General features: G+C 40.1%; 1 long non-coding RNA gene across 1 annotated transcript; it reads left to right on the forward strand.

Moving 5' to 3' along the window:
* Nucleotides 1–10,439: 10,439 nt before the first annotated feature.
* Nucleotides 10,440–14,402, forward strand: LOC306984992. Its single transcript, XR_013794713.1, has 3 exons — nucleotides 10,440–11,456; nucleotides 12,223–12,279; nucleotides 13,754–14,402. It is a non-coding gene; the product is annotated as an uncharacterized lncRNA (long non-coding RNA).
* Nucleotides 14,403–15,294: the final 892 nt, after the last annotated feature.

A 15,294-nucleotide genomic window follows, 5' to 3' on the forward strand; every position in this document is an offset into this window, starting at 1 on the left:
ATACATATTTTATTTTGTGTGGGTATGGAGCTTACCTGGCACCAGTCTATATAAATATATTTAGGAGTTTTTTACTTTTTATTATGATAGGAAAATATGGGATTAAAAAAAGTCCACGGGCAAGGACTTGAACTTGTTTCACCTAAAAATCACCAGCTCTATATGTCAGTGAATTGACCACTAGGCTATGGGGGCCTAAGAACTAACAACACTTTGATAGATATTAAAAGATCCTCCTTGTGTAAAAAAATACAGGGGGAACGGATCTCGACGGCTGTTTTTTTGCCGTCGGATTCTGTTCCCCCTGTAAAAAAAATATCTGTCGGAATCCGTTCCCCCACTCCCATTATGAGAGGTGTTGATGTAGTGGCCTAAAAAATGCTTATTTTATTTTGTGTGGGGATGGAGCTTACCTGGGACCAGTCTAAAGAAATATATTTAGGAGTTTTTTATTTTTATTATGATAGGAAAATATGGGATTAAAAAAAGTCCACGAGCCAGGACTTGAACTTGTGTCACCAATAACTTACCAGCTCTTTATGTCAGTGAACTGACAACTAGGCTATGGGCGCATGAGATTTAACAGCACTTTGATAGATATTAGAAGATCCTCTTTGTGTAAAAAAATACAGGGGGGAACGGATCTCGACGGCTGTTTTTTTGCCGTCGGATTCTGTTCCCCCTGTAAAAAAAAATCTGTCGGAATCTGTTCCCCCACTCCCATTATGAGAGGTGTTGATGTAGTGGCCTAAAAAATGCTTATTTTATTTTGTGTGGGGATGGAGCTTACCTGGGACCAGTCTATAAAAATATATTTAGGAGTTTTTTACTTTTATTATGATAGGAAAATATGGGATTAAAAAAAGTCTACGAGTCAGGACTTGAACTTGAGTCACCTACAAATCACCAGCTCTATATGTCAGTGAATTGACCACTAGGCTATGGGGGCCTAAGGATTAGCAGCACTTTGATAGATATTAGAAGATCCCCCTTGTGTAAAAAAATACACGGGGAACGGATCTCGACGGCTGTTTTTTTGCCGTCGGATTCTGTTCCCCCTGTAAAAAAAAATCTGTCGGAATCCGTTCCCCCACTCCCATTATGAAAGGTTTTGATGTAGTGGCGTTTAAAAATACATATTTTATTTTGTGTGGGTATGGAGCTTACCTGGCACCAGTCTATAGAAATATATTTAGGAGTTTTTTACTTTTATTATGATAGTAAAATATGGGATTAAAAAATCTCCTCAAGCCGGGACTTGAACTTGTTTCACCTAAAAATCACCACCTCTATATGTCAGTGAATTGACCACTAGGCTATGGGGTCTAATAAATAACAGCACTTTGATAGATATTAGAAGATCCTCCTTGTGTAAAAAATACAGGGGGAATGGATCTCGACGGCTGTTTTTTTGCTGTCGGATTCTGTTCCCCCTGTAAAAAAAATATCTGTCGGAATCCGTTCCCCCACTCCCATTATGAGAGGTGTTGATGTAGTGGCCTAAAAAATTCTTATTTTATTTTGTGTGGGGATGGAGCTTACCTGGGACCAGTCTATAAAAATATATTTAGGAGTTTTTTACTTTTATTATGATAGGAAAATATGGGATTAAAAAAAGTCCACGAGCCAGGACTTGAACTTGTGTCACCTACAAATCACCAGCTCTATATGTCAGTGAATTGACCACTAGGCTATGGGCGCATGAGATTTAGCAGCACTTTGATAGATATTAAAAGATACTCCTTGTGTAAAAAATACAGGGGGAACGGATCTCGACGGCTGTTTTTTTGCCGTCGGATTCTGTTCCCCCTGTAAAAAAAACATCTGTCGGAATCCGTTCCCCCACTCCCATTATGAGAGGTTTTGATGTAGTGGCCTAAAAAATGCTTATTTTATTTTGTGTGGGGATGGAGCTTATCTGGGACCAGTCTATAAAAATATATTTAGGAGTTTTTTACTTTTATTATGATAGGAAAATATGGGTTTAAAAAAAGTCCACGGGCCAGGACTTGAACTTGTGTCACCAAAAAATCATCCGCTCTTAAAGTCAGTGCACTGACCACTAGGCTATGGGGGCCTATGAATTAACAGCACATTGATAGATATTAGAAGATCCTCCTTGTGTAAAAAAATACAGGGGGAACGGATCTCGACGGCAGTTTTTTTTGCCGTCGGATTCTGTTCCCCCTGTAAAAAAAAACATCTGTCGGAATCCGTTCCCCCACTCCCAATATGAGAGGTGTTGATGTAGTGGCCTAAAAAATGCTTATTTTATTTTGTGTGGGGATGGAGCTTACCTGGGACCAGTCTATAAAAATATATTTAGGATTTTTTTACTTTTATTATGATAGGAAAATATGGGATTAAAAAAAGTCCACGAGCAAGGACTTGAACTTGTTTCACCTAAAAATCACCAGCTCTATATGTCAGTGAATTGACCACTAGGCTATGGGGGCCTAATAAATAACAGCACTTTGATATATATTAGAAGATCCTCCTTGTGTAAAAAAATACAGGGGGAACGGATCTCGACGGCTGTTTTTTCGCCGTCAGATTCTGTTCCCCCTGTAAAAAAAAAATATGTCGGAATCCAATCCCCCACTCCCATTATGAGAGGTGTTGATGTAGTGGCCTAAAAAATGCTAATTTTATTTTGTGTGAGGATGGAGCTTACCTGGGACCAGTCTAAATAAATATATTTAGGAGTTATTTACTTTTATTATGATAGGAAAATATAGGATTAAAAAAAGTCCACGAGCGAGGACTTGAACTTGTGTCACCAATAAATCATCCGCTCTTAAAGTCAGTGCACTGACCACTAGGCTATGGGGGCCTATGAATTAGCAGCACTTTGATAGATATTAGAAGATCCTCTTTGTGTAAAAAAATACAGGGGGAACGGATCTCGACGGCTGTTTTTTTGCCGTCGGATTCTGTTCCCCCTGTAAAAAAAAATCTGTCGGAATCCGTTCCCCCACTCCCATTATGAAAGGTTTTGATGTAGTGGCGTTTAAAAATACATATTTTATTTTGTGTGGGTATGGAGCTTACCTGGCACCAGTCTATATAAATATATTTAGGAGTTTTTTACTTTTATTATGATAGTAAAATATGGGATTAAAAAATCTCCTCAAGCCGGGACTTGAACTTGTTTCACCTAAAAATCGCCACCTCTATATGTCAGTGAATTGACCACTAGGCTATGGGGGCCAAATAAATAACAGCACTTTGATAGATATTAGAAGATCCTCCTTGTGTAAAAAATACAGGGGGAACGGATCTCGACGGCTGTTTTTTTGCCGTCGGATTCTGTTCCCCCTGTAAAAAAAAATCTGTCGGAATCCGTTCCCCCACTCCCATTATGAAAGGTTTTGATGTAGTGGCCTAAAAAATGCTTATTTTATTTTGTGTGGGTATGGAGCTTACCTGGCACCAGTCTATAGAAATATTTTTAGGAGTTTTTTACTTTTATTATGATAGGAAAATATGGTATTAAAAAAAGTCCACGAGCCAGGACTTGAACTTGTTTCACCTAAAAATCACCATTTCTATATGTCAGTGAATTGACCACTAGGCTATGGGGGCCTACGAATTAGCAGCACTTTGATAGATATTAGAAGATCCCCCTTGTGTAAAAAAATACAGGGGGAACGGATCTCGACGGCTGTTTTTTTGCCGTCGGATTCTGTTCCCCCTGTAAAAAAAAACATCTGTCGGAATCCGTTCCCCCACTCCCAATATGAGAGGTGTTGATGTAGTGGCCTAAAAAATGCTTATTTTATTTTGTGTGGGGATGGAGCTTACCTGGGACCAGTCTATAAAAATATATTTAGGAGTTTTTTACTTTTATTATGATAGGAAAATATGGGATTTAAAAAAAGTCCACGAGCCAGGACTTGAACTTGTGTCACCTACAAATCACCAGCTCTATATGTCAGTGAATTGACCACTAGGCTATGGGGGCATGAGATTTAGCAGCACTTTGATAGATATTAGAAGATCCTCTTTGTGTAAAAAAATACAGGGGGAACGGATCTCGACGGCTGTTTTTTTGCCGTCGGATTCTGTTCCCCCTGTAAAAAAAAATCTGTCGGAATCCGTTCCCCCACTCCCATTATGAAAGGTTTTGATGTAGTGGCGTTTAAAAATACATATTTTATTTTGTGTGGGTATGGAGCTTACCTGGCACCAGTCTATATAAATATATTTAGGAGTTTTTTTACTTTTATTATGATAGGAAAATATGGGATTAAAAAAAGTCCACGAGCCAGGACTTGAACTTGTTTCACCTAAAAATCACCAGCTCTATATGTCAGTGAATTGACCACTACCCAGGTGAAAAAGACGTAGTATTAAATGTATTAAAAATATATTTGAAATTCAAATAGTATGTTTATAATACATTTGTATTTCCAACATGCTTATGTCATGACAAATCACTGGAAGCAATAGCAGGTTAACAAGTGTTTATTAGGACTAGAACACAACAGACAGAATAATACTCAAAGTCAGTGAGGAAGATCCTTCTCAAGTATATGTAAGCGAACACGCTTCTCAGTCCACGAGGCTGGCGGAATCCACGGGGGAATGACGATCAGGCTTAAGTCACACAGGGACTTCGATGGTCTGGTGCTCGGTGCTCGGTGCTCGGTGCTCGGTGCTCGTGTGCGGTGAAATGGCAGGACACATCCAAAACGACGAAGACAACCCGGAAGACAGCACAAACACCACGAGGACTGCAAGTAACGGATGGACACTGGAATGGAGAGATGAGTGAGTATATGTAGGGAGTGGTAATGAGAAACAGCTGAGGACGGGAACGAGATAATTGCAGACAGCTGGAGCACTGAACAAGCGCGTGAGCGGAACAACGCCCACTCACGCAGACTCACAGACATGTAAACAAACAGTGACACGCGACACAGAGGAAACAATGATTTATCAATCGTGACAGTACCCCCTCTCCTAGGAATGCCTCACGGCATTCCCAGAACTCCTTACCTGTCGATTGTAATCATCGATAAGGGAGTGATCCAGGATGTCACGAGCAGGAACTCAACTCCTCTCCTCCGGACCGTAACCTTCCCAATCCACCAAGTACTGAAATCCACGTCCCCTCCGCCTAGAATCCAGGATGCGATGAACCGAATAGGATGGTTCCCCGTCTACGAGTCGCGGCGGTGGGGGAACCGGGACAGGCGGATTAATACGTGAAAAAAACACAGGCTTAACTTTAGAAACGTGGAAGACGGGGTGAATTCTCCTGTACGCCGGAGGAAGATTGAGGCGGACTGCCACCGGACTAACAATCTTGGTGACAGAAAACGGGCCAATGAATTTAGGAGCTAACTTATTCGACACGGAACGGAGAGGAATGTTTTTGGTAGAAAGCCACACTTTGGAACCGACGACGTATACGGGAGGCCTTGACCGGTGGCGATCGGCCTTGGCCTTGGTGCGCTCCCGCACTTGGAGGAGTGTCTCTCGGGCCCTCGTCCAAGTACGGTGACACCTCTGGATGAAAGCGGGGGCGGAGGAGACCGCAACTTCGGATTCAGCACTAGGAAAAACAGGTGGTTGGTACCCTACACTACACTCAAATGGCGATAGGCCCGTGGATGACACTGGCAACGTATTGTGGGCGTACTCCACCGTAGCAAGTTGTTGACTCCAGGATGAGGGATTCCTGGAGACCAAACATCGTAACGTTCTCTCCAAATCTTGGTTGGCTCTCTCAGTTTGTCCATTGCTCTGGGGATGGAACCCAGAGGACAGACTGACCGTCGCCCCCAGCAAACTACAAAACTCTCGCCAAAATCTGGACACAAACTGGGGTCCCCTGTCAGAAACCACGTCTGTCGGGAGGCCATGTAGCCGAAAGACGTGGTTGACGACTGCCACCGCTGTCTCCTTGGCTGAAGGTAATTTGGGCAAGGGAATAAAGTGGGCTGCCTTCGAGAATCGGTCCACCACGGTCAAAACTACCGTGTTACCCTGGGAGGGTGGGAGGGCGGTGATAAAATCTAGAGCGATGTGGGACCAGGGTCTCGAAGGCACCGACAGCGGTTGAAGTAACCCCGCTGGGGGTCGATTGGACGACTTACCAATGGCACAACTAGAGCAAGCCAAAACAAAATTGTGAACGTCACGAGCCATAAGGGGCCACCAGAATCGCTGCTTAACAAGAAATATGGTACGACTCACCCCTGGATGGCACGCTAGACTGGAACAATGACCCCACCGAATAACGTCTGATCGTAATCCCTCCGGCACAAATAAGCGGTTAGGTGGACACCGGATCGGAGGCGTTACCCCTTCTAAGGCCTTCTTGACCTTCGATTCGACCTCCCAAGTGAGCGCGGAGATAATTAGGGTCTCCGGAAAAATGCGCTCAGGAGTAGATTCGTGTTCGGGACGATCAAAAATACGCGACAAAGAATCGGGTTTGATGTTCTTGGAACCCGGACGATAGGAAAGAGTAAAATCGAAACGACCGAAAAAAAGTGCCCACCGAGCCTGCCTGGAGTTCAATCTCTTGGCGGTTCTAATGTACTCCAAATTCTTGTGGTCAGTCCAGACTATAAAGGGTACCCCTGAGCCCTCCAACCAGTGACGCCATTCCTCCAATGCTAGCTTGACTGCCAACAACTCCCGGTTACCAATGTCATAATTTCGTTCAGCAGGAGATAATCGATGTGACAAAAACGCGCAGGGATGCATTCTGTCGTCTGAAGGAGAGCGTTGTGAAAGCACTGCACCTACCCCCACCTCTGACGCATCGACCTCTACCACAAACTGACGTGAAGCATCAGGGGCAATTAAGATGGGAGCCGAAACAAAGCGGCTTTTGAGTTTGGCAAACGCAACACCAGCTGCGTCTGACCACCTGAACGCAGTTTTGGGAGAGGTCAAGGCAGTCAGAGGTGCGGCTAGTTGGCTGAAATTGCGAATAAAACGCCGATAGAAGTTGGCGAATCCCAAAAACCGCTGCAGGGCCTTGCGGGAATCTGGGATTGGCCACTCTACCACAGCCTTAACCTTGTCAGGATCCATCAACATACCTTCAGCCGACACAATGTGTCCCAGGAAAGGAACCGACTGTGCATGAAAAACGCATTTCTCCGCCTTGACAAAAAGCCCATTCTCTAACAACCTTTGAAGCACTAGTCGTACATGTTGCACGTGTTCCTGGAGAGACGAAGAAAAAATCAATATGTCATCCAGGTAAACATATATGAATTGATCGATCATGTCTCGCAACACATCATTGACTAGTGCCTGGAAGACTGCGGGACTATTGGAAAGCCCAAAAGGCATAACCAAATATTCAAAATGCCCCCTAGGGGTGTTAAAAGCAGTCTTCCATTCATCCCCCTCCCTGATGCGGACCAAATGATAAGCATTACGCAAGTCCAGTTTTGTGAAGAGTGAGGCTCCCTGCAACCTCTCGAAGGCTGAAGACATCAACGGCAAAGGATAAGTATTCTTTACCGTGATGTTATTCAACCCTCGGTAATCAATGCAAGGTCGCAGAGATCCGTCTTTCTTCCCCACAAAAAAGAACCCCGCCCCCGCTGGAGAAGAGGAAGGGCGGATGAACCCGGTTGCCAGAGAATCAGAAATATATTTCTCCATGGCCTCCCTCTCCGGAACTGAGAGTGAATAGATCTTGCCCTTAGGCGGAGACTTACCTGGCAAAATATCTATAGCACAGTCATAGGGACGATGCGGAGGGAGAGAAGCAGCCCTAGACTTACTGAACACTTCACTCAGGTCCCGGTACTCCTCGGGCACGTTTGATAAATCCACGGCTTCCTCCTGAAACACAGGGACAGAAACAACAGAACAGGCAGACACTAGACACGACTTATGACACTCAGTGCTCCAAGCTGAGATGGTTCTGCCCTTCCAATCAATACGGGGGTTGTGCAAGCTGAGCCAGGGGTGACCTAAAACTATGGGTGTGATTTGTGAGTCCGTAATGTAAAATGAAATGGTTTCGGCATGATTCCCTGATGTGATGAGGGTAAGTCCTTCGGTAGCTTGAGAGATGGTGGGTAGATTTTGTCCGTTGAGCGCATTGACAGTAATTCTCTGGGGGAGTGTACGGAGTGGAATCTGTAACTGAAGTGCAAACCGGTGATCCATGAAGTTACCTTCGGCTCCAGAGTCAATGAGTGCGCTGCAGTGGTGATCCTGGGTTGACCATCTCAGTCTTACCGGGAGGATGGTGGAAGTGGATGAGGTCTTGCCTGCGGAGATCCCACCCGATAGTAGCCTCATACTTACTATCGGGCTGGGCCTTTTACCGGACAACTATGAGCAAAGTGTCCAGCGCCACCACAGTACAGACAAAGGCCCTGGGATCTCCGCCTCTCTCTCTCCTCCCGGGAAAGCCGAGCTCGCCCTACCTGCATGGGCTCGGGATCGTGGGGACCGAACGCGTCCAGACCGCTGAACCGCTGATTCTCCATCCCGCCGCGAACCGAGTTGGGTGACGTCCTCTGACCAATCCGAGACAGTCGGGCGTCCACCCTCAAGGCCAGATCCATGAGTTCATTGAGTGAGGATGGGAGGTCCAGAGCGTAGATCTCTCTCTGGACACGTTCGGCCAGCCCATGCAGGAAATGGTCCCACTGCGCCTCCTCGTTCCAGCGACACTCGGCCGCCAGGGTCTTAAACTCGATCGAATAATCCGACACGGGACGATCTCCTTGGCGTAGATCCGTCAAGACCCTGGCAGCCTCCCTCCCCGCGACGGCTCGGTCGAAGACGCGTCTCATCTCCGCCGCGAGTGCCTGGAACGAGGAGCAGCACTGGTCGTGGTTCTCCCACACTGCAGTTCCCCAAAGCGCCGCTCTCCCAGTCAGCAGCGTCAGCACAAATGCCACCTTCGCCTCCTCTCTCTCAAAAGTTCTGGGCTGTAATGAGAAATGCATACTGCAACGTGTAAGAAAGGAACGGCAAAGATTAGGCTCACCGGAGTACAGCTCAGGAGTGGGCAATCGAGGCTCAGACTGAGAGAGAGGCACCGCTGGTGTAGGGGGAACTGCAGGTGCCTCTGGGGGTGCTGGCGCAGTGGGAGGTTGCAGCTGATAGAATCGCTGAGTGAGCTCGGACACCTGTGTGACTAGAGCCTGAATAGCGCGTCCCGTCTCCCCCTGATTGCGATCCTGTGCATCCATCCGGCCAACGCACACACGAATAAATTCTTCCAATGAAGCAGATGAATCACCCGCTGCTCCCGTTTCTTGGTCCATCCGTTCTGTCATGACAAATCACTGGAAGCAATAGCAGGTGAACAAGTGTTTATTAGGACTAGAACACAACAGACAGAATAATACTCAAAGTCAGTGAGGAAGATCCTTCTCAAGTATATGTAAGCGAACACGCTTCTCAGTCCACGAGGCTGGCGGAATCCACGGGGGAATGACGATCAGGCTTAAGTCACACAGGGACTTCGATGGTCTGGTGCTCGGTGCTCGGTGCTCGGTGCTCGGTGCTCGTGTGCGGTGAAATGGCAGGACACATCCAAAACGACGAAGACAACCCGGAAGACAGCACAAACACCACGAGGACTGCAAGTAACGGATGGACACTGGAATGGAGAGATGAGTGAGTATATGTAGGGAGTGGTAATGAGAAACAGCTGAGGACGGGAACGAGATAATTGCAGACAGCTGGAGCACTGAACAAGCGCGTGAGCGGAACAACGCCCACTCACGCAGACTCACAGACATGTAAACAAACAGTGACACGCGACACAGAGGAAACAATGATTTATCAATCGTGACAGCTTATTTAAAGTGCATTAAAAATACATTGAATTGCATTTTAATATATTTATAAAAAATATACTAGTAGTACATTGGTAATAAATATATATTTAAGTATACTTTTAATAAATATGCTAATTAAAAGCATACTTTAAATATATTTCTAAACAGTATACTAATAGTACATTGGTAATAAATATATATTTAAGTATACTTTTAATAAATATGCTAATTAAAAGCATACTTTAAATATATTTCTAAACAGTATACTAATAGTACATTGGTATAAATATATATTTAAGTATACTTTTAATAAATATGCTAATTAAAAGCATACTTTAAATATATTTCTAAACAGTATACTAGTAGTACATTGGTAATAAATATATATTTAAGTATACTTTTAATAAATATGCTAATTAAAAGCATACTTTAAATATATTTCTAAACAGTATACTAGTAGTACATTGGTAATAAATATATATTTAATTATACTTTTAATAAATACAATTACAAGCATACTTTAAATATATAGTTTAAAAAGTGTACTAGAAGTATTTGGTAATAAATATATGCTTAATTATACTTTTAATAAATATGCTAATTACAAGCATACTTTAAATATATAGTTTAAAAAGTGTACTAGAAGTAGGCTATTTGGTAATAAATATATGCTTAGTTACACTTTTAAGAAATATGCTAAACACAACCATACTTTTAGTGAAGTTTTAGTGTATTTAAAGAAAACATGCTTATGTTGCTCTTAAAGTACATTTTATGTGTACTTTGTGTAAGAACATAGCAAAATGATTAAGATTTTAGTGTGTTTAAAATGTATGTACTTTATAAACACTTAGGCCTACTGCAATATAGTTTAATTATTTATGTATTTATCATTTTAATATAAAAAAAAATTACATTTACAATATACCAACTTATAATGTATTAGAAACATTTGTCAACTATTATTAGCATTTCAATAAGCTTACAATTATTATTTGTTGTAAAAGGCTACTTAATGCTGTTGTCTATTACATTATATTTTGTACTACTGAAATTCCCACAATAATTTCAGCATCATATTTTTTGAAATGCATCATAGATACATTTTCCAAAGAAATGTTAATTTCCAAAAAGGTGTTGCAACGTTACTTGTTTAAATTTGAACAATGCGCATAACACACGTGACTAGTCCTGATTGGTTCCAGAGGCGTTGAACGGCTGTGATTGGTTCTTATGATAATGCGCTCGCATTTCACTCAGAGCTTCAGTTGCTGTGCATGCGGTCCTTGAATGTGATTAGGTTTAGAAGTTTAAATTTAAACTGTTAAAATATTTATAGCGATCGTGTTTCTTTAGAGGACTTGGAGGAAACCACGCGATTGATATGGATTGGGTGATGTTTTTTGCGATTCACTTTTTGAAACGTGAACAGATCTGGTGAATCGTTCATCGGAGGGATATAAATGTCAGTTTTTCTATCGAAGATGAACGAAAGTCTTAAATGGTTTGGAACTACTAAAGGGTGAGTGATCATGACAGCATTTCGTATTTTTGGCACAAAGTGTAACATCACGTCTTTTTCAGTTCAGCTACATTCAATTTGCCCAAGATTTTCAAGTCAAAGTCGAAGCAGACTCGAAGAGATGAAGATTCTGCCTCAGAAGTTAGCAGCTACTGGTAAGTTTTAGTTGCTGTTTGCATAAATAAATAGCTCACTGTTTAGTTGTTTTCCTAGGTGGATAGGTCTGCTATGCATTTGCTAATATGACTTGCACGTGGGATAACGTTACTGACTTTAACCGCTGTAACATGATGCTGACACTGAATTCTAGCAACTTCTGCACTGTCAAAGTCTAAAGTCTTTGATGAATCTGTTTAAAATCTACGTGGAGTCTTAAAACAACTAAAACATTGTCCAATGCATCTGCAAAAAAAAAATATTAGTTATTATAATATGTACATCATTACATTAATATCATTTTTATTTGCTGAAGCTGTGTATTTATTTCTGATTTCCTGAAGAATTTGCCTTCGTTGTTATGATGTTAATGAAATGATCTTTAAAAAGTTTGAAAATAACATGTTATGAATATAGTTACCTTTGTCTTGAGCTGACCAGCCAATAAGGGTAGTGTGTGTTGATTGGTGTTTATATTTGTTCAAGATTGATAACCTTATTGCCTTTTTGATAACTTTCTAATATATATTTCTTATTACAAATAAGTACAAAGATTAAATTGTTAAAAGGGATGCTTATAAGAGAGCATACGTCTGAAACTGCCGAGTCTGTGAAGGGTTTTGATTATATTACCCACCAAGTACATTGTACTCAGCGTACTGTCATTCTTAAAAACAAAACAAATCATTCTTCATAATTTGCCTGCCTTATATGTTTGTGTATATATATAAATATAAATTTCGGTTTTTATTTGTTGTTTTTCAGACTAGCTACTATAGAAGAAAAACTGAAATCTGAATGCAGAGACAAGCAGAGAAGAGAGTAAGTAGAGATGATCCGATTGATTCCATTTTCGCGTGATCGGCCATGACCTCGGGCGCCGTATGATTAACATCGCGCAACATCGGCAATCACACATGCACACGGAACACACATGTAGAAAACCTCGTGAATTACGGCCATTTCACACACCGCAAGCGTGAGCAACGTGTTTTTTTTTTGTTGTGGATGCTCTCATTGATTGACATTCACGCCGGAAAAAATATGCGGAGCAGGAGCAGTGCGTGAGCGTCAAGCCGGAGCGTTACGTAATTAAAGCAGGAGCTCACGCTCAATTAAAGTGAAAACACGCTTTTGATGGACAAAATAAATATGATTTCACACAAAAAATGCACAGAATTTGCATGTTTAGTGTGTTTAACAAGAACTGGAGTAGGCTAGAAAATGAACACAAAAATATTTGTAGAAGATTTACCCATTTAAACTTGTTTTAATTATTCAGTTTGGGTAAAAGTTTATGGTGTTTTATTAAAAAAATTAAATAAATGAAGAGTTCAGATGCAATTTAAGCCTCTAAGTGCCAATCTGAAATTTTCTTCTAGAATGATCATTTTTATAAAGCTTGAATATTTAAGTTCAGTAATTTATCTTAAATGGCAACGAAAATTACCTATTATTTGTCATTTAAGTGAAATTACTGAACTTAAATATATGAGCTTGATAAAAATTATAATTTTAGAATAAAATTTCAGATGGCACTTAAAAGCGTTTGAATCTGAACTCTTCAAATATGTGTGTGTGCTGTAAAGGGGTTGGAAAAAATTTAATCGGAATCGGCTAAAATCGGTATCGGCAGGTCAAACTCAGTGAAGAATCGAAACCGGCCTAGAAAATTGTAATCGGTGCATCTCTAGTATGTGTTTCTGTACATCACTTTTTTTTTGCTCTCTAAGTCAAAGACTAAAACAAATAATAATGCTAAAAATAAAGATTAGCATTTGTTATACATTATAATTATTATACTTGTTGGCTGGGTACTTTTTCAGTTAAACAGTTACATTTTCTTTTTTCTTTTTTTGCTGTGATACAGTGTCATGTATACATGTAGACCTCACTGTTGTTCAGCAAGACGTAATGTTTGTGCTATTTTATGTCGATATTTTATTAACTCCTTTATTGCATTTTATTAACATTTTATATTGGATGTCTTCTGTTAAAATATATGAACTAAGCATTACATGCCATTTTAAAAAAATGTCTAGGTTACGACTGTAACCTCTGTTCCCTGAGAACAGGGAATGAGACGGTGCATGACGCTTTGGGGGAATGCCTTTGGGAAATCACGGCAATCGAATTTGGCGACAACCTATGACACTATTAGTGCGACCCAGAATTATAAAAGGGGCGCCTAGATACGCAGTGCAAGTTCCCTTCGAAAGGGAACAGTGACTTTTTTAACGGATGTTAATTTTGCTTTAATATTTAAAAAAATAAAAATCTTTTTCCCTTTTCATAGATACTGTGATCAAACCGTTTCCGACCACGACAGTGTCTGAGGTGCGAGCACTGATCAGAAGAAAATGCAACAATGAGGCAAACTCCAAGACCAATCACTTCAATTCGCTTGAAGGATGAAGGACTGTTTGCAGCTATTGTATTTCACTTTGTTTGACTTGAAGGAATAGTTCACTTTAAAATTAAAATTGTCATCATTTACTCACCCTCATGTTGTTTCAAACCTGTATGAATTTATTTCTTCTGCTGAACACAAAGGAATATATTTAGAAGAATGTCAGTAACCAGACTGGGTCCCATTGATTTCCATCGTATAATTTTTCCTACTATGGAAGTCAATGGTACCCAGAAACTGTCTGGTTACTGACATTCTTCTAAATATCTTCCTTTGTGTTCAGCAGAAGAAATAAATACATACAGGTTTGAAACAACTTAAGGGTGAGTATATGATGACAGAATTTTCATTTTAAAGTGAACTATTCTTTTAAGTTCGTTTTTTGTTGTTGTTCTGTTTAATACTTATTATATAATTTTATGTTAATGTATTTTGTTTCATTTTCATATGTTGCTGTACTAATGTAGTGCATTAATGTTTACTATCTTTCAAAGAGCGTTTGTATGTGTTTTATACTATTGTTTTTACTGTGTTTAACTGAATTATAATTTTTAACTTTTTTTTAATACATTAAAATATATTTTAATGTATTAAATACATTAATAATGTGTTTTGTACTAATGTTTTTACTGTGTTTAACTGAATTATAATTTTTAACTTTTTTTTCATATATAAAAATATATTTTAATGTATTAAATACATTAATAATGTGTTTTGTACTATTGTTTTTACTGTGTTTAACTGAATTGTAATTTTTAACTGTATTTTTATTACATTAAAATATATTTTTTTCATACTGAATTGTTTTGTAAAAATATATTTTTAATATACTAATAGTGGGTCATAGTGTTCTACTAATACATTATTAATAACCTGATATTATATTTAAAATATACTGGGAACACATTAATATGATGTTAAAAATATATTTAAGTTGTATTTCGAAAGTACATTTAAAATGTATTAAAAATACAATTTAAAGAAGTGCTATTAAATTACACTAAATATACTTAAAATAGTTCCATTTTAACACAATTAAGTATATTAAAATATATTACTATTACATTAAAATTGAACTTAAATACATATAAAAGTACATTTAGTATACTTGAAGTTGTTCCAAAATAACACATTTAATACATAATTAATACAATACACTTAAAATACATTAAGTATATCAAAATAAGCACACTTTAAATATATTTCCTTTTCACCTGGGTAGGCTATGGGGGCCTAAGAACTAGCAACACTTTGATAGATATTAAAAGATCCTCCTTGTGTAAAAAAATACAGGGGGAACGGATCTCGACGGCTGTTTTTTTGCCGTCGGATTCTGTTCCCCCTGTAAAAAAAATATCTGTCGGAATCCGTTCCCCCACTCCCATTATGAGAGGTGTTGATGTAGTGGCCTAAAAAATGCTTATTTT

This window comes from Phoxinus phoxinus (assembly GCF_949152265.1).
Source record: "Phoxinus phoxinus genome assembly, chromosome: 17".
Lineage (NCBI taxonomy): Eukaryota > Metazoa > Chordata > Actinopteri > Cypriniformes > Leuciscidae > Phoxinus > Phoxinus phoxinus.